This window comes from Cynocephalus volans, chromosome 6 (assembly GCF_027409185.1).
Source record: "Cynocephalus volans isolate mCynVol1 chromosome 6, mCynVol1.pri, whole genome shotgun sequence".
Taxonomy (NCBI): domain Eukaryota; kingdom Metazoa; phylum Chordata; class Mammalia; order Dermoptera; family Cynocephalidae; genus Cynocephalus; species Cynocephalus volans.
This window is the reverse complement of record NC_084465.1, coordinates 147,633,816-147,655,700: the sequence shown is the minus strand read 5'-3', so window position 1 is coordinate 147,655,700 and position 21,885 is coordinate 147,633,816. Positions and strand designations below refer to the sequence as shown.

General features: G+C 38.2%; 1 long non-coding RNA gene across 1 annotated transcript in view; it reads right to left on the bottom strand.

Annotated features, from left to right (window-relative positions):
* Positions 1-21,885, bottom strand: part of LOC134379635 (uncharacterized) — a 54,622-nt gene that overhangs the window by 20,513 nt on the left and 12,224 nt on the right. The gene's annotated exons all lie outside the window — the stretch shown is intronic.

The following is a 21,885-nucleotide window of genomic DNA, read 5'->3' as shown; positions in this document are numbered from 1 at the left end:
TTTTCACATCTCTTGGGTATATACCTCAAAGGGAATCATTGGGTTATTTAAGTAATTATGAGTTAGATTGTCTGAAACCTGCAGCCAAAACTGTACTAACTGATACAGATTGAAGCAAACAACACAAAGAGAAATGAAGCCCTTGGTCTGCACACACACTCTGGTTGCCAGTCTTAGGCCATTGTCTCTCCTTGATGTCACCAGGAAGAGGATACTCAATCAAGTTCAAGGGTGCTGGAGTATTCTGCATCTAATCTATCTTAAAGAGTCATCTATTTTGTCTGATTTTTGCAGTACCTAAAAAAAAAATGTCTAAAAAATGTTTGAGCTGCAGTCTCCTCTACTAAAGCGCATTATCTACTCCAGAGGCCTCAGCATTTCAGAAAGTTATGACGGAACCCACTCAGTCTCTTGGTCACGGTAGAACAGTGTAACCTTTCCATAGTTACCTGGCAAGTAATCCTGTAGTCACACTTTGCTGGCTCCCTATGAGCATGAAGAGCATTTGTAGCTTCAAGAATGTTTTTTAAATTTCCAGTAATTGCAAAAGAGATCATTCCTTGTACCTTTCGTCATAAGTTTCCATACCTTATTTATCAGTTAGGTTTAGAAGTAATTGGCAGGAAAAGGGCCAATTGTAAAAGTAAAGTCCAGTTAGGAGAACGAAAATCACACTAGATATTCCAAACAGAGGGGATTTAATAATACAGGGAATTGGTTACACAGGTATTAGATGGCTGAAAGAGTAAAATGTAGTTTCTAGAGTAACCCAGAAATTAATAACTGCAGAATAACTGCAGGATTCTGGAGGATTGATGATGTTACCAAACCTTGAGCTGGGATGAGGTGTCCTCACAGGTCCTGGACCTCTGGAGAATGGTCCCAGCCCACAGACGTTCAGACATGTGAAGGTCAGAGACTACCATCTCCCCATATTGAAATAATGCTGATGGGAACTGAGGGGGAGCTCCTCTCCCACCTTCCAAATCTCCACTAGTGTTTCTGACTTACAGACCTAATAGGAAGCTGGTGAGGTAGATTGGGAAATGTCCTTTACAGAGTCTCAGCCCCAAAGTCACAGAGCAGAATATAGAAGAATCCTCTTAAAACTAACAAATAGGTAAATGGTTATCCCTTTGGCCAACATCCATACACAACCTTCTACTCTCACTCCAGATTTCAGACAAGAATAACAACTTGCTTTTGCTCTGCAAGATGCAATGATCTTTCTTACAGATGAAGACACTCTTTCCCTCTCCCCAAAAAGGTGAGACATAAAGTTCCCACTGTACTGTACCCATTTATATTGTTGTGAATTTCTCTTCTAAGTTCTGTCAAAATACCCTCTGAGTTTCTGTAACCTAGACACTAAATGGTAAAGTTGATGAGTAAGGCTCACATAAAATAAATATAATGTTATTTATGATACTTATAATATAAAATTCTAAATAAGGCTTATATAAAATAAATAAGGCTTATGTAAAACAATGCAGTACAAGCAAGGAAGCGAGGTATAGCTACTGCAGTCTTCATTTCTACAGCGAGACACAGGCCATTGTTGATTTTTGTAACTTCCTCCTCTGTTACTCATTCTACATTCCCTTTCTCCACAGCCAGTCCCTCAGGTGATTGGGGCTCTTTTCTTTGTTTCTTTTACTTCCACTCCTAAAGGGACTGACTTCTACAGTCCTACTTTTCTTTGGTTACTATAGTTTCCCATCAACTCTTGTTATTGGACTTGATAGTACTAAGAGTTGCCCCCCAAGAATCCACTAGGTCCCACATAGTCCTCCTTATCCCAATAGTGTAAGCAGCAACCACATTTTCTGCTTGGTAATCAGGATCAATCACCCCAGTCAGTGGAGTTAACCCTTTTTTGCCTGTTAGTTCAGTGGCATGAAAGTCCAAAATGTGCAGGTGGAAGTGTCAACTCTCGATTTGATGGAAACATTGTGTCTCCTGATACAGGCGTTCATCTGTTGTTAACTAAGAACTATAACCCCAATGTTACTAGGGTGGGAAGAAAAAATTCAAGTGGGTTTACTAGTAATAGGAGACAAGTTCATGTTCATCTCTTAATTTCCAGACTCTTCTACTCTGGTTTTGGGGAAACAGCACCATATATCAATTACCACACACTGTAGAATGGTGTCCCAACATCTCAGGTGTTTTCTCCCAACTTGCACTATAACTGCCTCATTCCAATACTCTATGGAGCCAGATACTTCTGGGTGATACAGCACATGAGACTAGTCAATTCTATAGGCAGAGGCCCACTGCCGCATCTCTTCTGTTATGAAACAAGTTCTTTGGCCAGAAGCAAAGTTATGTGATACACCACGTAATAGATTAAATTATGTCCCCCCCAAACTCACTGAAGCTTGAGTTGTGTCCCCCAAGTTTTATGTATTAGAAACGTGGTCCCCACTGTGACTGTTACGAGTGTGGGAAATCCTATTATGGTCATTGAAAGGTGGAGCCTTGGAGAGGTGACTGGATTGTAGAACTGTACAGTAGTAGTGAACGGATTAAAAATGGTGATCAGGGTCATGGTTCTGAGGGCTTTAAAAGAAGAGGAGAGTCTGTCTCTTTCTCTGCTGTCTCTGCTTCCACCATCTTGCAATGTGAGACCCTTGGGTCACTGTCACCACCACCAGATGGACTTTGGACTTCCCTGCCTCAGAAACTGTAAGCAATGAATTTCATTTTTCTTTATAAATTACCCAGTTTCCAGTATTTTGTTATAAGCAACAAAAATGGGCTGAAACACACCATGACAGGGAATAAAGCATTCTGTAATTTCACGAATGATAGAAGTATTTCAGGAGTATGGCAAGTGAAAGACAACCCCCCTCCAGCTAAGGGTCTATTCCAGTGAGCAGAAATTGCCTCTCCCCTCTTAATAGGAGGGGTCCAATATAATCCTCCTGCCTGCAGGTGGCCTTCAGGAATGGGGCTTAGTATATGTTTCTGCTGTTGGCAGGTTAGGCACTCGGTAGTGGCAACAATTAGATTAATCCAAGTGGAAATGTCTGTGCTTGGAATACATGCAGGGCTTCCAGCCCCATCAACACGGCCACTCTGTACATGGGCCCTGTCTTAGTCCACTTTCTGTTGCTTATAGCAGCATACTGAGACTGGGTTATTTATAAAGAAAAAAAAATTATTTCTTAGAGTTTTGGAGGCTGGGAAGTCCAAAGTCAAGGAGGTGCATCTGGTGAGGGCCTTCGTCTTCGTGGGGACTCCACAGAGTCCTGAGACAGTGCAGGGTATCACATGTCAAGGGGGCAAAAGTGTGTTAACATGATTGTTCCTCTCCTTATAAAGCCATGAGTGCCACTCTCATGATAACCTACTGCTGTGGGTTAAATATGTCCCCCAAAAGTTCATGCATTGAAAATCTTACCCCCATTATAATAGTGTTAAGAGGGTGGGAAATCCAATTATGGCATTTGAAAGGTGGAGCCATTAAGAGGTGATTGGACTGTGAGGACTGTGCCCTCATGAATGGATTGATCCATTCATGGAGTAATGGGTGTGGTTCTAATGGCTTTATAATGACAGCATGTGAGGAAGTTAGCTCTTTTGCTTACCCCATTCTCACCATGCCATACCCTGTATTGTGGTAGAGGATTCTGGCCAAAAACAGCCCACACCAGATGTGCTGCCTGGACTGTGGACTTCCCAGACTCCAAAACTGTAAGAAATAAATTTCATTTCTTCATAAATTACTCAGTTTCAGATATTCTGTTATAAGCAACAGAAACTGACTAATACATCTACTTATGTGTTTAACCCATTAATCTATGAACTGTTAATCCATTCATGAGCGCACAGCTCTCACGATCCAATCACCTGCCAAAGGCCCCACCTCTCAACTCTGACACACTGAGGATCAAGCCATGTGAGCTTTGGAGGGGACAAATATTCAGACCATCACAGGCCCATCAACTGAGCACCAGTGTGGCTGGGAAGAAAAGCTGGTTGACATCCGGAGCGTGTCATCTTATTCATATAATTATTGAGAGCCTCTTGTAAATACCACTCAGTAAGCATTCATATAGGACAGAAAAGACCTCATACTTTGTGCCCCTTCTGAGACTCCATCTCATTTCTGGAGGTCCAGAGCTCTAGAGCATGTCAGAATTTCATATCCAAAGTGAAAAAGTTGTTGCGCCTTGCAACTCCCACAACTAGGAGTACCTATGGACTCTGGATAAGACGTATAGCCTATGTATCGTGGGCTGTTCCACCAAGAAACAGAGCTGGAGGTTTAGAGGCCTAAGCTTGTCATTTTCCCTCTGTGAATTCTCCAGTGCAGTCAGAAGCAGCCATCTGGATTCTCAAGACTTGTCTTCAATGGGTACTTTGCTGCAAGCAACCATGGGGAATTACTAATTAATCATGATGCTTCTGCATGCCATGGTTGCCAGTACCCAGTGCTTCATTGGCAAGGAGCTCAGCATTGCTTTCAAGGTTGAAAGACAGTGGCAAATCAACCCCAAATCCCCAGCTTTAAGGATTTGTTTCTTGAGGTCCCACTCCTCCCCCCTGATCCCCTATCTGCTATATCAGTCAGGCTCTAGTTAAGGGGAGAGAAAGCACATTGTATAGTTTAATGCACAGAATCATTAAATAGGCATGGGAAGACTGAAAGAACAAAAGGCAGATGCTAAGGTAACCCAGAGATTACTCACAACAGAAAGTAACTACCTTCTGAGGCTGGCAGAATAAAAGGGAAGATGTTATCAGGATCTAGGTGTTGTAGGGGAGGTGTCACTTCAACCTCTGGGGACACGGTACCGTGCACTGGAGACCAGATCCTGAGGGGGGAGGCTTTGCACTGCTCATATCTAGAGCCGTGAGCCTGACCCAGGGTGAGAGAGTGTGGCACAGCTGGCAGCCCAGCTACAAAGGCAGCACGGCACAGCCGCCATCGGCATCTCTGAACAGACACAACACAGCTGTGCTGGGAGCAGTAATGGAGTGGGCAGCTGGAGCCTCTTCTCTGCTGCTGCTAGAACAATGCTGATTGGAACTGGAAACATGGAAGGAAGCCCTTTTCACCCTTTTCCCAACTGCCAATTTCTCCTAAATGCCTCCTATTGGCAGAACCTAACAGGAAACCAGTTGGCAAGGGAGTCTGAGATGCAGAATTTGGAGCGCTCCTGCCCCAAGTGCAGAAGGGTGGGCTTCGGGCTGAGAGACAGCAGGTTGACAATGGAGACAAGAGAACAGAGGACTAGGAGCCAGGAAACCTGGTTCTGGCACCAGTCCTGCCCCTTATTGGTGGAATAGCCTTAAGAAGTTCCCTAACCTTCCTGTATCTCAGTTTAGAAAAGGTAGGCACTATCACTGACCTTAGAAGGTAGTTATGAAAATACATGGAGTCAATATATGCATAAGTGCTTTGTAAACTCTGAGTGCCATTTAATGTGAGGTGTTATTGTGATGGCTGCTCCGTGTTGTTGAAAAGCTGCAAAAAGATAGTTTATCTGTCCTCGAATTTGTCATATGTGGTATACGTTGCCTATGAGGAAAACTATTAGTGAAAGGGAAGTGCAGGGACATGCAAACAGTAGGCAATGGTCACACCAAAATCTAGAAACATATAGAAAAAAAAAAAAGAAAAAACAATTCAAGCCTCAAAACCTGACTCAGACACCAGGTGTGGAAGAAACAGTCAATAGATGCTTCAAGTTCAGTGTTCTTGGCCCCAGTTTGTTCTGGGAATGAGTGTAGAATGATGGTGGGAAAAACAAAGCAGGGTACACTCGCATGGAGGTGGGGTGCTGGGGGCAGATGCTTTGTGGAATCAAGCAGGGAACAGACTGCAAGAGAGAACATTACATGGTTACTCTCCATCCCTGACTGTCCTTGGTGTTTTTACCACTATCCTTCAACTCGTTTCCTTTGAGGGCACACCGGGGACAACAAGCAGTCAGATTGAGTGTGTGACAACACAAACTGGACCAGGACAAAAATCTTTCCAAGTTCCTTTTCTATCAATTGTGCATTTTTGATCATTTATGAATATTGACTTGAACAGAAAATATACTTTTTATGACAAAAATGGCTTTGGTAGAAGTGACAGCATCTCCTTCCTTGAAGTTATTGAAAAGGAAGACCTGCACTTCAATCTGGGAGCAGAGCGCTGGACACAATGAATCCCAGAGGTTCCTTCCTGATCTGGAGTGGGAACAATATGCTCCCAGTAATTTCCAGAGAAGGAATCTCCACCTGCAAACAGATTTCCTTTTCCTCCTTTGACAAATTAGTTTACCAAACCTCGGGACTGTGTCCTTTCAAAAGTCACCTTCAGCAAACTATTCTCTATGTACTCGAAGGGAAAGTCTGACCTACTTACCTAAATCGGGCATGCTATCCACATGGGTTGTGCCAGGTCTTTGGTGATTTGGGTTGGCTTATCCGCTTTTACCCTACTGTTGCTATAAAACTTACACCAAGGCAGCAGGTGCCAACTAGAAAGTAGGTTAATGGCTTCAGAGAGCTCCTGGTGTGTGCTGCTGACAGAAAGAGCAAAGATCTCTTGAGGATCCCCAACGGAGGGCCTGTAAATTATCAGGCTAGCTGGAAATTTTGTTCCACCAAATGCATCTCTTTTAAGAGGACAGAAGAATTGTGAAGATAGGCACTGGTCACAGTTCATTCTTCCTAACCAAAACAAACCAAATTCAGGAGTTCATATCATGCCTCAGTGCTTAAACTTCGAACAGTTCCATGAATTAGTTCCCAGATCCACTATTTTTAGTTAGAAACTCTATGTGCAGATAAGAGGGTTCCAGGTAGAAAAAACTGTACGAGTATAGACAGAGATGTTGGAAAGAACGGTGGAAGAGATGCCAGGTTCAAGATGACACACTGAGCGTGCATTAACTTATCCTCTCCCCGCAAATCCCATTGCAATGGTAAGAAATGGCATAAAAAAAAAAAAAAGAAGAAGAAAGCCAAACAGTGTTGCAAAACAGGAAGGTGTGTCATAGGCAGGCCAGAATTTATCTTGTTAGGTTTTTAAGACATTCAATTGTAATTCACACTAATTGTAGTAAGTGAAATGATACACAGATATTTAAAGAAAAAAGTTAACTTCCCCCTACTCCTCTAAGGCAACCAATGTTCATGGCGTGATGTGTATCTTTCCAACTCTTTTTCCCATATATATATACACACACGTATACATATACATAGATGATAGATAGGTAGGTAGATGATACATAGGTAGATAGGAGAGAGTATGATTCGTTTTTATATAAACATTGTCTTATACAAAATGGATACATACTATACTATTATTTCACAACTTTTTTCCCTTATTTTTATAGCAGTTTTAGTTTTACAGAGACATTGAGCAGAAAGTACAGATATTCCCATATCCTTCCCCCTCTCACATATACAATTTCTCATATTATTGACATGTTACATTAATGTGGTTACATTTGTTACAATTATGAATCAATATTGATATATTATTATTAACTTCACTTTATATTAGAGTTCCCTCTCTGTATTGCACAGTTCTGTGGGTTTTGCCTAATATACAATGTTATGTATTCACCATTACAATATTATACAGAATACTTTTGCTTCCCTAAAATCCTCTTTTTCTTACTTGATATATCATGTGTATCCCTCCAAGTCAGTACAAATAAATATAACTCATTCTTTTTAGTTGCTGCAGGTATCCCATGACATGGATGTGCTGTAATTTCTTCATCTCTTACCGATGAACATTCCAGTAGCTTCTAGCCTTTTATCATACTAAGCAATGAGGCAACAGCCTTGTGAATTCATTCTTATGTGTTAGTACGTTTCTTTTGTAATATAGCTTCACAAAGATGGGACTGTGATGCCAAATGTATACGTATACTTTATCTCTATTTAAAAGTATATATAATTTATGTACTTTTTAAAATGTATTATGTATATATAATAAATTATATACAATTTATTATAATTTATGCAGCACTACTTGACAATTCGTTCCTGAATAGCATGACAATTCATTCCTAAATATTTCAGCAGCCTCTCTAGGAACAGGGATTATCTCCTACAGAGCTCTAAAACCACTGCCATACCTAAGATAACTAAAAATAATATCATAGTATCATTTAATATGCAGTCCATATTCAAATTTCCTCCAATTGTCCTAAAAATGTCTTTTATAGTTTTCTTTTATTTTGTTTTTCTAACCAGAATTCAATCTAGGTTAATGTATTGCATTTGGTTTTTATATGTCTTGGTCTTTTTTAGTGAAGAAGAGCCTTGCTAATTTTTTCCTTGAGACATTGGTATTTAAGGGGATTAACAAAGTTATCTTGTAGAATGTTCCACATTCTAATTTCTCTATTTCTCCCCCATGGGATCAGTTAACTTTTTACTTTACTTCTAGTATTTCTGAAACTGGAAGTTAGATATAGAGGCTTGATAGATTCAAGTTACACATTTCTGGCCAAAAAAAGAAAAAAAAGAAATATACATTATATGTGATGTAAACAAATACTTATTTCAATCTTAATAAGTGAAAATATTGAAAATATTAAAATTGTCAGATTACTTCCTCCAAAGATCATAGCATTGTGCACTCCCACCAGCAACATCTATTTCCTTACATCTTAACTGCCCTAGATATTATTGCTCTTTTAATTTTTGCAAATTTGATGGATGTTTCAAAACAGTGTATCTTTGCTCTTTCGCATTTTCTTGACTGCTAGGGAGGTTAAACTCCTAGTCATGCAATCCTAAAGTACTGGGCGATCTGCTTCTGTGAATTTTATGTTTATACCCTATATTTGTAAGGGTAATGTAATTCAATAAAAAAGAAAGCTCAAACTTTCAGGGGTGTAAAATAATAGAAGTTTATTTGTCATTCATGTGAAGGTGCAGTGAGAGTGCCTGGTGAGCAGCTTTCTAGGAGATGATTCAGGGATGGGTGGTCCCTCCCTGTTGTGGCTTCACCCTTCCCTGGAGCTTTGTGAAGAGAACGTGGAAAAGCAACACCCTTTTCTTAAACACTTTGACTCTGGCAGTGACACATTACTTGCATTGGTGAGAACTAGTCACATGACATTATTAGATGGGGGTGGGGGAGGAGATAGGAAATCTGGTTCCTGATGGGACAGCTACTTACCAGAAATGGCATGAAAATACGTGGCCATCTTTGCCACTTATCCTTTCACCCATTTTCTGTTGGATTATTTGCTCTTTACTTTTTTACTAATAGAATTTTTCTATATGGAAGGGTTTACCATATGAGAGGTCTTCAAAAAGTTCATGGAGAGATTCATGCTATTTTTTTGATTCTATTTTTCCATGAACTTTTTGAAGTACCCTTGTATGTATGAACTATATGTGCTATAAATAGTTTCCCTGTTATATTATTTGTCTTTGAATCCTAGTTAGTGTATCTTTTGCTGTAAAATTATTTTTAAATTACATGTAGTCAAATTATATATATATATAGACACATATACATGTGTATACACATACACAGACATTTATACATACAAACACATGAAATCATATTTTTTCATTTATTGTTTCTGTATTTCCTGTCTTTCTAAGAAGTTATGCCCCAAATAATTCAAATAGTATCTGGAGTTTTCTTCTAGTATTTTTATTATCTATTTTTTTACATTGCACCTTAATCAGTATGGAATTAGTTTCTTTATGAGATACAAATTAAATTCTGGGTTTGTTTCATTCTAAATGGACAGCTCTTAGTCAGCATTGTTTATTAAATAAGTCATGCTTTCTTACCTAGCTTAAAATGTCACCTTGTGTATATTAAGTTCCCATATATTCATTAATCCAATTTTAAAGTCTGTTCTCTCCCATTGATTTTTATTTATTTTATTTAGTGGTACATATTTGTGGTGTTCGGTGTGTTGTTTCAATACATGCATATACTGTACATTGATTCACTTAGGGTAGATAGCATAACTTTGATCCCATTAGTCTACCACTTCCCCTTCCCTACTGGCCTCTGGTAACCATTATTCTACTCTCTACATATGAGTGACATCACGCAGTATTTGTCTTTCTGTGCCTGCTTTACTTCACTTAACATAATGGTCTCCAATTCCATCCATGTTGCTGAAAATCACAAGATTTCATTTTTTTAAATAACTGAATAATATTCCATTGTGTATACATCACAGCTTTTTTATCCATTAATCCACTGATGGGCATTTAGGTAGATTCCATCTTTTGGCTACTGTTAATAGTGTTGCAAGAAACATAGGAGTGCAGGTGTCTCTCTGATGTACTGATTTTATTTTCTTTGGGTATATACCCAGTAGTGGGATTACTGGGTCATAAAGTAGTTCAATTTTTAGTTGAGGACCTCCATACTGTTTTCCACAATAGTTGTACCAACTTACATTCCCCCTAACCATATGGGAGAGTTCCCTTTTCACTGCATCCTTGCTAGCATTTGTTATTTTCTGTCTTTTTGATAATAGCCATCTAACTGGAGTAAGATGATATGTCATTGTTGTTTTAATTTGCATTTCCCTGAGGAGTGGTGATGTTGAGCATTTTTTCATGTGCCTGTTGGCCATCTGCATGTCTTCTTTTGAGAAATGTCTGTTCAGGTCCTTTGCCCATATTTTTAATTGTATTATTATTTGGTTTTTTGCTGTTGAATTGTTTGAGTTTCTTATATGTTCTGGATATTAGCCCTTTCCTGATGTGTAGTTTACAAACACTTTCTCCTATTCTATAGATTGCTTCTTCACTTTGTTGATTGTGCCCTTTGCTGTGCAGAAGCTTTTTAGTTTGATATAGTTCCATTTGTGTATTTTTGCTTTAGTTGCCTGTGCCTTTGTAGTCATGTTCAAAAATGCATTTTGTGTAGCATTTCACTTATGTTTTCTTCTAGCAGTTTCATAGTTTTGGGTATTAAATTTAGGTCTTTAATCCATTTTGAGTTGATTTTTGTGTATGGTGACAGATAGGCATCTATTTTCAGTCTTCTATATGTGGACATCCAGTTTTCCCAGCACTATTTATTGAAGAGGCTGTCCTTTCTTTATTGTGTATTTTTAGCTCCTTTGTTGAAAATCAGTTGGCTGTAAATGTGTGGGTTTATTTCTGGGCTCTCTATTCTGATCCATTGGTACATTTGTCTATATTATGTCAGTACCATGCTGTTTTGGTTACTATAGCTTTATAGTATATTTTGACATCCAGCAGTGTGATGCCTCTAACTTTGTTCTTTTTGTTTCAGATTCCTTTGGCTATACAGGATCTTTTGTGGTTCCATACAAATTTTAAGATTGTTTTTTATATTTCTGTGAAGAATGTCATTAGTATTTTGATAGGGATTACATTGAATCTATAGATGGCTGTAAGTAATATGGACATTTTGATGATATCAATCCTTCCAACCCATGACCATGGGATAAACTTCCATTTATGTGTGTCTTCAATTTCTTTCAGCAATGTTTTATAGTTTTCATTGTAGAGGTCTTTCATCTCCTTGGTTAAATCTACTTCTAAGTATTTCACTTTTTATTAGCTATTGTGAATGGTATTACTTTCTTCAGTTCTTCAGCTTTTTCATTATTGAAATGTAGTAAGGCTATTGATCTTTGTGTGTTGATTTTGTATCCTGCCACTGTACTGAATCCATTTAGTAGTTCTAGTAATTTTTTGGTGGAGTCTTCAGGGTTTTCTACATGTAGGATCATGTCATCTTTAAATAGGAATAGTTTGACCTGCTCCTTTTTGATTTGGATGCTCTATATTGCTCTCTCTTGCCTTATTTCACAGGCTAGAACTTCCAGTACTATGTTGAATGAGAGTGGGGAAAGTTGGGCATCTTTGTCTTGTTCCAGATCTTAGAGGAAAAGTCTTCAATTTTTGTCCATTCAGGATGATATTAGCTGTGGGTTTGTTGTATATAGCTTTTACTGTGCTGAAATACATTCCTTCTATACCTAGTTTGTTGAATATTTTTATCATGAAGGGGTGTTGGATTTTATCAAATGCTTTTTCTGTGTCTATTGAAATAATCATACAGTTCTTACCTTCATTTATTGATGTGATGTATCACATTTATTGATTTGCCTATGTTGAACCATCCTTGCATCCTTAGAATGAATCCAATTGATCATGATGAGTGACCTTTGTGATGCATTGTTGAATTTTTGGTTCACTAGAATTTTGTTGAGGATTTTCACGTCTATGTTCATTAGGGATATTGGTCTGTGGTTTTCTTTTGTTGTTCTGTCTTTTTCTGGTTTGAGTATGAGGGTAATTTTGGCCTCATAGAATGAGTTTTGAAGTATTCTCTCCTCTTCAATTTTTTGAAAGAGTTTGAGAAGTGTTTGTATTAGTTCTTTAAATGTTTGGTAGAATTTGTCCGTGAAGCCGTCTGGTCCTGGGGTTTTCTTTGTTAGGTGACTTTTTTAAATTACTGCTTCAATCTCATTACTCATTATTGGTCTGTTTAGGTTTTCTAATTCTTCATGATTCAACCTTGATAAGTTGTATGTCCATGAATTTATCCACTCCTAGGTTTTCAAGTTTCTTAGCATATGCTTGTTTGTAATAGTCTCTTGTGATCCTTTGTGTTTCTGTGACATCAGTTATAATGTCTCCTTTTTCATTTCTAATTTTATTTGAATCTTCTCTTATTTTGTTTGTTTATTTAGCTAAAGGTTTATTGATTTTGTTTATCTTTTTGAAAAACCAACTCTGTTTTACTGATCTTTTCTCATTGTTTTAAAAAAATTTTTTTTAGGTTATCAAATTTTTAAAAATTGAAACGTAACTGATGGAGTTTGCATGTGTTGTCCCCTCCAAAACTCATGTGGAAATTTGATCTCCAATGTGGCAGTGTTGGCCTCTCACCATGTGATCTTCTTGTACCCACCTACTTCCTACCATTTTCTGCCATGAGTAGAAGCAGCCTGAGGCCTGTGCCAGATGCAGCTGTCCCAGAGTCATAAGCCAAATAAAGTTCTTTCCTTTATAAATTACCCAGTCTCAGGTATTTCTGTTATAGCAACACAAAACAGACTAAAACAGAAACTGATTGTACATATCCGTGGGGTACAGCACTGAATATCAATACCAATGTGCAATATGTGATGCTCAAATCAGGATAGTTAGTATATTCAACATTACACAATGTTATCATTTTTTGTGGCCCTTTACCAATTTCACACTAACCCACTCTCCCTCTCTCCCTTTCTCATCTTTGGTAGCCTCAGTTCAGTTCTGTCCATGTTTTTTTTAAAATAATTTTTTAATTCTGCTCTGATCTTTGTTATTTCTCTCCTGCTGATTTGTGGTTTGGTTTGTTCTCATTTTTCTAGGTCCTTGAGGTGTATTATTAGGTTGTTTATTTGAAGTTTTTCTTCTTTTTCGATGTAGACATTATTGCTATAATTTCTCTCTTAGAACTGCTTTTAATGCATTCCGTAGGTTCTGGTATGTTGTGTTTTCATTTTTATTTTTCGCCAGGAATTTTTTAACTTCCTTTTAAATTTTTTCTTTGACCAATTTGTTGTTTAAGAGCATGTTTTTTAATTTCCATGTATTTTTTACAGTTTCAATGTACCTTCTACTATTGATTTCTAGTTTTATCCATTGAGGTCAGACAAGATGGTTGGTATAATTTCAATTTTTAAAAAATTTGTTGAGACTTGTTTTATGACCTAACATGTGGTCTATTCTAGAGAATGTTCCATGTGCTGCTGAGAAAAATGTGCATTCTGCAGCTGTTGGATGAAGTGTTCTATAAATGTCTGTTAGGTCTAATTGGTCTAGAAAATTACTTCTGTCTGGATAATCTGTCCTTTGCTAAAAGGAGGGTATTAAAGGCCCCACCTGTTACTATGTTGGAGTCTATTTTTCCCATTAAATCTAGTAGTATTTGCTCTATATATCTGGGTTCTCTGGTGTTGGGTGTGTATATATTTAGAATTGTTACATCCTCTTCTTGAATCAATCTCTTTATCATTATACAATGACCTTCCTTATTATTTTTTTTAACTTTCCTCAGCTTGAAGTCTATTTTATCTAAAATAAGTATAGCTACTTCTCTCCTTTTTTTGATTTCAATTTGCATGAAATATCTTTTTTCATTCCTTCATTTTCAGTTGATATATGTCCTTATAGGTGAAGTGAATTTCTTGCAGGCAGCATATTGTTGGTTTTTGTTTTATAATCCATTCAGCCCCTCTGTATCTTTTAACTGGGGAATTTAATCTATTTACATTTACAGTTATTATTGACATATAGGGACTTGTTACTGCTATTTGGTTACCTTTTTTCCAGTTGATTTGTAGAGCCTTTTTCCTTTTTCCTGTCTTACTGTCTTCCTTTGTAATTAAGTGGTTTTCTTTGGCAGTGTATTTTGATTTCTTGCTATTTATTTTTAGTATGTCTATTACAGGCTTTTGTGTTAGGCTTACAACAACATGTTCTTGTTATAACAGATTATTTTAAACTAATAACCACTTAACTTTGATAGCTAAGAAAAAAACCAAAGCCAACTCTATGCTTTGATGTCATTCCCCACCTCTTACTCCCCCAACTTTTTGGCATTTTTGCTTCAAGTTACATCTTTTAATATTGCCTATCTCTTATCTGGGTGTTGGACTCATTATAATTTCTGGATTTGTCCCTTAGTCTTCGCAGTAAGAATATAAGTGGTTTATTCACCACCATTACAACACTGGAGTATTCTGAGATTGTCTGTGAACTTACTTTACTAGTGAGTTTTGTACCATCAAATGTTTTCTTCTTACAATTTAATGTTGTCTTCTTTTAGCTTGAAGGCCTTCCTTTAGCATTCCTTGTAAGGTAGGTCTAGTATTGATGAATTCCTTTCAGTTTTGTTTGTCTGGGAAAGACCTTATTTCTCTTTTATATTTTAATGTTAGTTTTGCTGGATACAGAATTCTTGGTTAACAGTCTTTTTCCTTCAACACTTAAAATATATCATCCTACTCTCTCCTGGTCTGTGTATTTTCTACTAAGAAATCACTGAGAGCTGTATTTGGGCTCTATTGAATACTATGTGTTTCTTTTCTCTTGCTGCTTTCAGTATTCTTTTTTTTTCTTTGTGCCGTGAGCCATCCTGCTACAGAGAATGGCATGGGAGCCTGAGTGATACCCCTTGTTCTGCAGGCTACAAGGGGGTCCCGTGTGTGTGGCACGGCTCCATGGAAGTTCTTGTTTGTTCACCTTTGGTTGCTTGACAAGGCTTCCCAGAATTAAACAGCCTAACCTTTTGGCTTAGTATGGCTTTGGGAAATTCCCTGCAGTTTCTCAAAGGACATGTTAAAATACATCAAAATTAACTGGCTTATTTTTAGAGCATTGTCAGTACTAAAGTTGTTTTTCATGCATGTTCCCGGTATGGGTTGGCTCCATTTAATTTTGTCATTAATCTTCCTTGTTAGTGGTGTGTGCGTGGACCTATTGTGGCTGTGATCATGCTCTTGTATGTGTGGAATGAAGTTATTGTGTTGGATTTCTATCCACATTCCCCCCAGGGAGACGGTGGGTCTGGGTGCAGTAATGTTCATAAGTAATTGATCATCAACCAGTTACAGATTTCTTTGTTTCTCCCCACGCCCACAGTTTCACTTGATTTACCAAGAACATGTTCTTTCTTTAGTAATAATAAGAATGATATAGTGTTTTTGTTAGTTTGAGTAGGATCATTTAACTTTTCGCTTTGTCCCCTGTGCTGTTCCCGGAGTCTATTGGCAGGAAATAAAAGGTATAAACATTGTGATTTTGATTATAAATTAAAATGATCAATATAGAGTATAAGCAATATTAAATTGTTAACCATAACTAATCAATGTTATTAAAATCAAGTATAGTAAGTATAAGTAAGATTTAAAAAGGGTTAAATTGTAAGCTAAGAAGGTTAAGAATTATAGTTTAAACTAAAAGTCTGACGCTCTTCAATGCCAAGCATGCTGCTATTGTATAGTTTCCCGGCCACAGGCCACAGGCTTTGGGGTGAACTATCGATGCATGAGTGGGTGCTTTTATCACAACATAATTGCTTTGGAACATTCTGTTTTTTCTTTTTCTATAGAGATGAACTAATAAATGGTTTGATTAAAAGATAAATCATCATGTAAAAGGTTAAGTAAAACATATAAATGAAGCAAGATTTTTGTGGTTGTTGTCCACACTTGCACTAGACATCTGTGGTTCATCTCTTTCTTTCCTCGCCGATGCCACACCATCTATTCAGGTCCAACAAATCCTGCAGACTGGTCTCCGGCATCTTTGGTTTTTGATAATTTGATTATGATGTGCCTTAGGGTGTTCCTCTTTGGACTGAATTTGATTGTTGACCTCTGAGCTTCTAGTACCTGCGTGCTGTCATCTTTCTCCATAGTTGGGAAAATTTCAGCTATTACTTCCTTAAATATGCTTTCTTTATCTCTCCCTTTTTCATCCCCTTTAGGTATGCCAATGATGTGAAATTAATTTTGCTTGAAAGCATCCCATAATTGCTGCAATTCTGTTTCATTTTTTCTTATTTTTTTCTTTTTCCTCCTCTGATTAAATAATTTTATGGGTTCTGTCTTCAAGCTCACTGATTCTTTCCTCTGTTTGATCAAGTCTGCTGTTGGAGCTTTCTATCAAGTTTTTCAGTTCAGATAACATATTCTTTGTTTCTAGAATTTCTATTTGTTTTATAAAAATTGACTCTATTTCTTTGTCAACTTTTCATTCTGCTCCTTTCCAAATATCATTTAAATTTCTATCTGTATTTTCTTGTGATTCCCTGAACATCTTTAAGAGGATCATTCTGAATTCTCTGTCAGACATTTCATAATGCTGCTGTTCTCCTGGATCAATTGCTAGTGCACTGTTTGTTTCCTTTGGTGGTGTCCTATTTCTCTGTTCTTTCTTGATCTTTGTGTCTTTACACTGATGCCTGCACATTTGAGGAGACAGCTACCTCTTCCGTGTTTGGGAGGTGTTCTTTGGTGGTGTTAGAGGTGTTCTTCAATGCTCAGTATCAGAACTTTGTCTCTGGTCTGTGTGTGTGTGTGTGTGTGTTTCCATTCTGTCATGGATTAACAGCTACCATCACCACTTAAACACTGCACTGGAACTAATTTGCTTCCCATGGTTAATCTTGGATTGGGGGAACCTTCCTGTAGGGATTGGAATTTGAACTCTGTGCCTGAGCTAAATTGTTGCCTTTCCATTGTTTCTCAGACTGGGAAAAACTTTCTGTGCAGACTGAATTTTAATTGTCAGCCTTTTAGTCATTCCAAGTTACGTGGAGTCACCACAAATGCAACAGGGCTATATGGAAATTCTGGCCCAGGACTGAGTCTTTCCTGCAGACCTTCCACTGCAGTCTATTGCACTGACTGGTCTCCACTATGTACTGACTGTGCTGATTGGAAGGTAGATTAGCTGCCTACACTGCTTCCTGATGTACCCCAGGGGTATCAGCCCCTCCTCCCGGCACTGCAAACATTTTCCATGGGACAGTACCCACATGAGTCTCCCATGAAGACTCACCAACTTCTGGGTGATTCCTTCCTCCCATTGGCTGCAGCCCCTCCCTCCTATGCAGGCATCAGGGAAGCTTGTGAGTAGCTTTGCTGGCCTAATAAATAGAATGGTGGCTCTGAAGTCATATATATATTCTCCTGCAGACTCCAAGTAGCATCACACAAAGGGTGCTGCTACAGCTTTGCCTCTGCAGGTAGGTTCCATGTGTGCACTGTGCCATGCCAGCCCAAGAAGCAACTGGGTCTGCGTCTGAATAGTGTAATCCCTCCTCCTGATTGCTGCAACTTTCCATGCCTTCATGAACTCAGCAGGTCTCTCCTCCTCTTCCCCCAAGTTCCAGTGATTTCAGGATGGCAGCTTTTGTGTTTTAATAATTGTAAGTTGATCTCTTGTGGATGAAAATGATGCTGAGATCATCTATTCCACCATCTTGGGGACGTCACTCTAATGATTTTTAGACATGTATTCTTCCACGTGAACTATGACTGTATTTACTTCCAAAAAATGGGAATCCACTGAAATTGCATTAAAGTAACTTGGAATGACTGACAATATTTTGAAATTAAATTGTCCCATATAGGAACATAAACTATCTCTCCATTTATTCATGCATTGTTTAATGTTCAATAACATTATTGGATATAGTCATAAGCATGCTGAACCTTTTTGATAAATTTATTTGTAAATATGTTATGGTTGTTTTCATAAATGAATAATATTTAAGAATTTTTTTAACTTCCAACTTTTTATTGTTGAAATAAAGAAAAGGTATTCATTTTGTAAAATTACTTTGTATCTGGCTATTTTGTAAAATTCTTCTAATTCTAATAGTAGGATGTCTTTGATTTTCTGTATGTACAAGCATATCATCTGAAATAAAAATATTGTTTATCTCTTCTGCCTATAGAACCATGGGGTCATCCATGCCACCCCCTATTCCAGATATTTCCATATTACAAGGGATTAGGGCAATTTCTCCTGGATTAAACTGGAAAATGAGTCTCTAAACAAAGTCACCACCTGACTTGGGAAAAAAAGGGGGCTCAGGGAGGGAGATTCCCAGTATGCAATACATTTATAGAGTGAAGGAAAGTAGAAAATTGAAAAAAAGGAGGCCAGGACAGGAGAAATGAAATCTTTAAAGATTGAAAGAGGAAAAACTATCACCATCAAATTCTATATTAAGTTCAAGTATCCTTCAAGAATAAAGGCAAAATAAGGACACTTTTAACGAAAAGAGAAAGAGTGAGAGAGAAAGAGAGAGAGAATTTGTTTTCAGCAAACCTAGACTACAATAAATGCTGAATCAAGTTCCTCAGGGTGAAGAAACCTGATAACAGATGGAAGCCCAGACCTTCAGAAAACAATGAGGAACACTAGAAATGATAAATATGTTATATGACTATTTTTTCCCTCTTAAATTTATTAAAAATGCATATGATTGTTCAAAGCAAAAATTAAAACATTGTATTTTGGAATGTATACTATATATAATTTATTACATATAATAACTGTAGCAGTTCAGATGGGGCTGAAAATGGACAATACAGTTGCAAGTTTCTTACATTTTATGTGAACTGGTACAATATTAACTCTAAATAGACTATAAAATATGAAGACTGTATACTGCAATCCCTATAGCAACTTCCAAAAAGTAAATAAGAAAAAAGCGTTTTGAGCTTGAACCTTCACCTTCATGGGAGGACTAATCTGCCCCATCCGGTAATGTTGGCCTTGACCACAGGACCTGACTTCATCAGTGAAATCAGAGCAGAACAGCTAGTTCTGAGCCTAAAGCTGAAGATACATCACATGCTTCTATTCACTCCCTTGGGACTTTCTGACCTTCACCATGAGAATAACATGGTCCAGGTTGCCAAAGCCCCTCTACCATGAAACATGTGGTTTAAACTTGACTAATTTTCAGCCTGAAGCATACCTGCCCCCACCTACCTACATACATGTGAGTGAGAAATAAATTGTTCCTATATGTTCCTATATGGGACAATTTAATTTCAAAATATTGTCAGTCATTCCAAGTTACTTTAATGCAATTTTAATGCATTCCCCATTTTTTGGAACTAAATACAATCATTACATAGTGCATGTGGAAGAAGAAATGTCTAAAAATCTCAGTTTAGGACACTGAGATTTTTTTTTTTTTTTTTCTTAAAAGATGACCGGTAAGGGGATCTTAACCCTTGACTTGGTGTTGTCAGCACCAGCCTCACCCATTGAGCTGACCGGCCATCCCTATATGGGATCCGAACCTGTGGCCTTGGTGTTATCAGCACCACACTCTCCCGAGTGAGCCACGGGCCAGCCCCAGGACACTGAGATTTTATGGCTGTTTCTTATACAGCAAAAGTTGACTAATACAGTAGAATTTAAAAATGGGAATGTAAGTAAGGAGTAAAATTCAAGCAAGTCTCTTTAGGTTACTAACTTTACCAAACAGAAAGTCCACTGAATAACACACAATCTGAAGCCTACCAGGATATAAAATCCATGAATAAAGTGATTTTGTCTGTCTTGTTCATCACTGCATTAAAAGGTGCTTGGTCCATGAAAAGTATTCATTAATTCATTATTGGATGAATGAAGGACTATAAAGGATTAAGAAGGTAAATAAGAAGGGAACAGTTTGGCTAGTCTGAAGAGTTAACCTGAGATGGACTAGGGACAGCTGTAAGGCCTTGAATAACCCACTAAGACAACTGAACTTGACTTAGCTACTAATGAGTCTTATGAGCAGAAATGTAACAGGACCAATGTAAGACCTTAAAATCAATCAAGAAATAGTGTGCAGGAGAGGTAGATAGAGATGTAGGAGGCAAAAAGACCCATTAAAAGACTGCTGGGATTGTCTAAGCCAGACATAATGGCTTGACCCTTATGGTTTTAGGAAATACTGATTTTGGCACCCCAAACATGACATCCAAGTGGGCGTTGAAAACAGAGGCCTAGATCTCAGGAGATGAGTGCTAATTGGATTTGGAATTTAGAGATCACTCTTAACTGATTTGGCCCAGATATGAAGTCACAAAAGAGGGTGACATCACAGAGGGATAAATTAGTGTCATGAGAGAAAGATCAAAAAGAGAATCTTGAAAAATGTCGTTTACATTTGTATAGTCCTAAAAGGAGGAGAATAGTTGCCCCCCCCCGAAAAAAAACCCCCAGAAAATATGTCAGTGCACAGGTGCAGAAACCAAGAGAGAAAGGGTATCAAAATGCTGCTGAGGAGCCTGGGTAACAACGAGCCCTGTGAATTTGGTAATTGGAGGTCCCTCTAACAGGTAAGAAACCAGATAGCAAAGAGCAGAGCAGAATGCACATGGAGAAAAAGCAATGGCAGCAGGGGACGGACAGGAAGGACAGTGAGGAAAGGTTTTGACTAGGAGAGGGGAGATGTGAGCACATTTGCAGGAGGGGGCAAAACTCCTGGAGAGGGGTTGACTATGACAAAGAAACAAGAGGGGGAGTAGACAACTGATAGAGGAAGGAAGGAAAGAGGTGGAGAACTCAAAAAGGAAGGGAAATGAGAGCCTGGTGCAACCTGCACCTTAGAAAGGCAGCTGCCAGTAGCTGTGGTTTGTCAGTGCTGAGGCATCCTGTTCACAAAAGTTTAGCCTGTCCACATTTCAAAGTGCAGCTTCAAGAGTAGGGCTGCCCTTCACCAGTTGCCCAGAGTGTCTGGCTATAATATCTAGAATTAGAGCTGGAACAAAGGAGGGAGGGTCTTAGTAAAAGCCTCTGATGACAGTGATGGTATCTAGCCCAGCTTTCCAGATGTTCCATGCATTCTTACACTATCTTTTAGCAGAACCTGGGACAGGTATTGTTCTGCCAGTCATGAGGACCAGAAATGGGAGCACAGATTTGGATGCCAAAATCAAAGTCAGGAAAGGGGCCCGTGTTTCCTGTTGTCCCCTAGATGGCCCCACATTGCTCTGCAAAACTAAAGAAATCACTTAACCCCGGCACTCAACTAGGGAAAAAGTTTTAACAGAATGCTAATGGTTCCAACAAAAATACTTGCTTGCATTTGACCTTGATATTTTTCTTTGAAAATGAACCACAGTAGCTCCAAGGAGAATGGGGAAAGGGAACAGATGGACAATGTGATAAAGGATTGTGGATTTGCCTTAGAAATATAACTAAACCCTGAGGCATCCAAGCTTTTCCTAGTGTATAAAACAGCCTATAATTTTTCTAATTTTTAGGAATTGCACTTAAATAGCCATTCCTCTGGGTGACAATAATAAGAGTTTACCACATACCAGGTACTGTTCCAATCACTTTATATGTATTATCTCATTTAATCCTAACAAGAATCCTGTGGGAAAG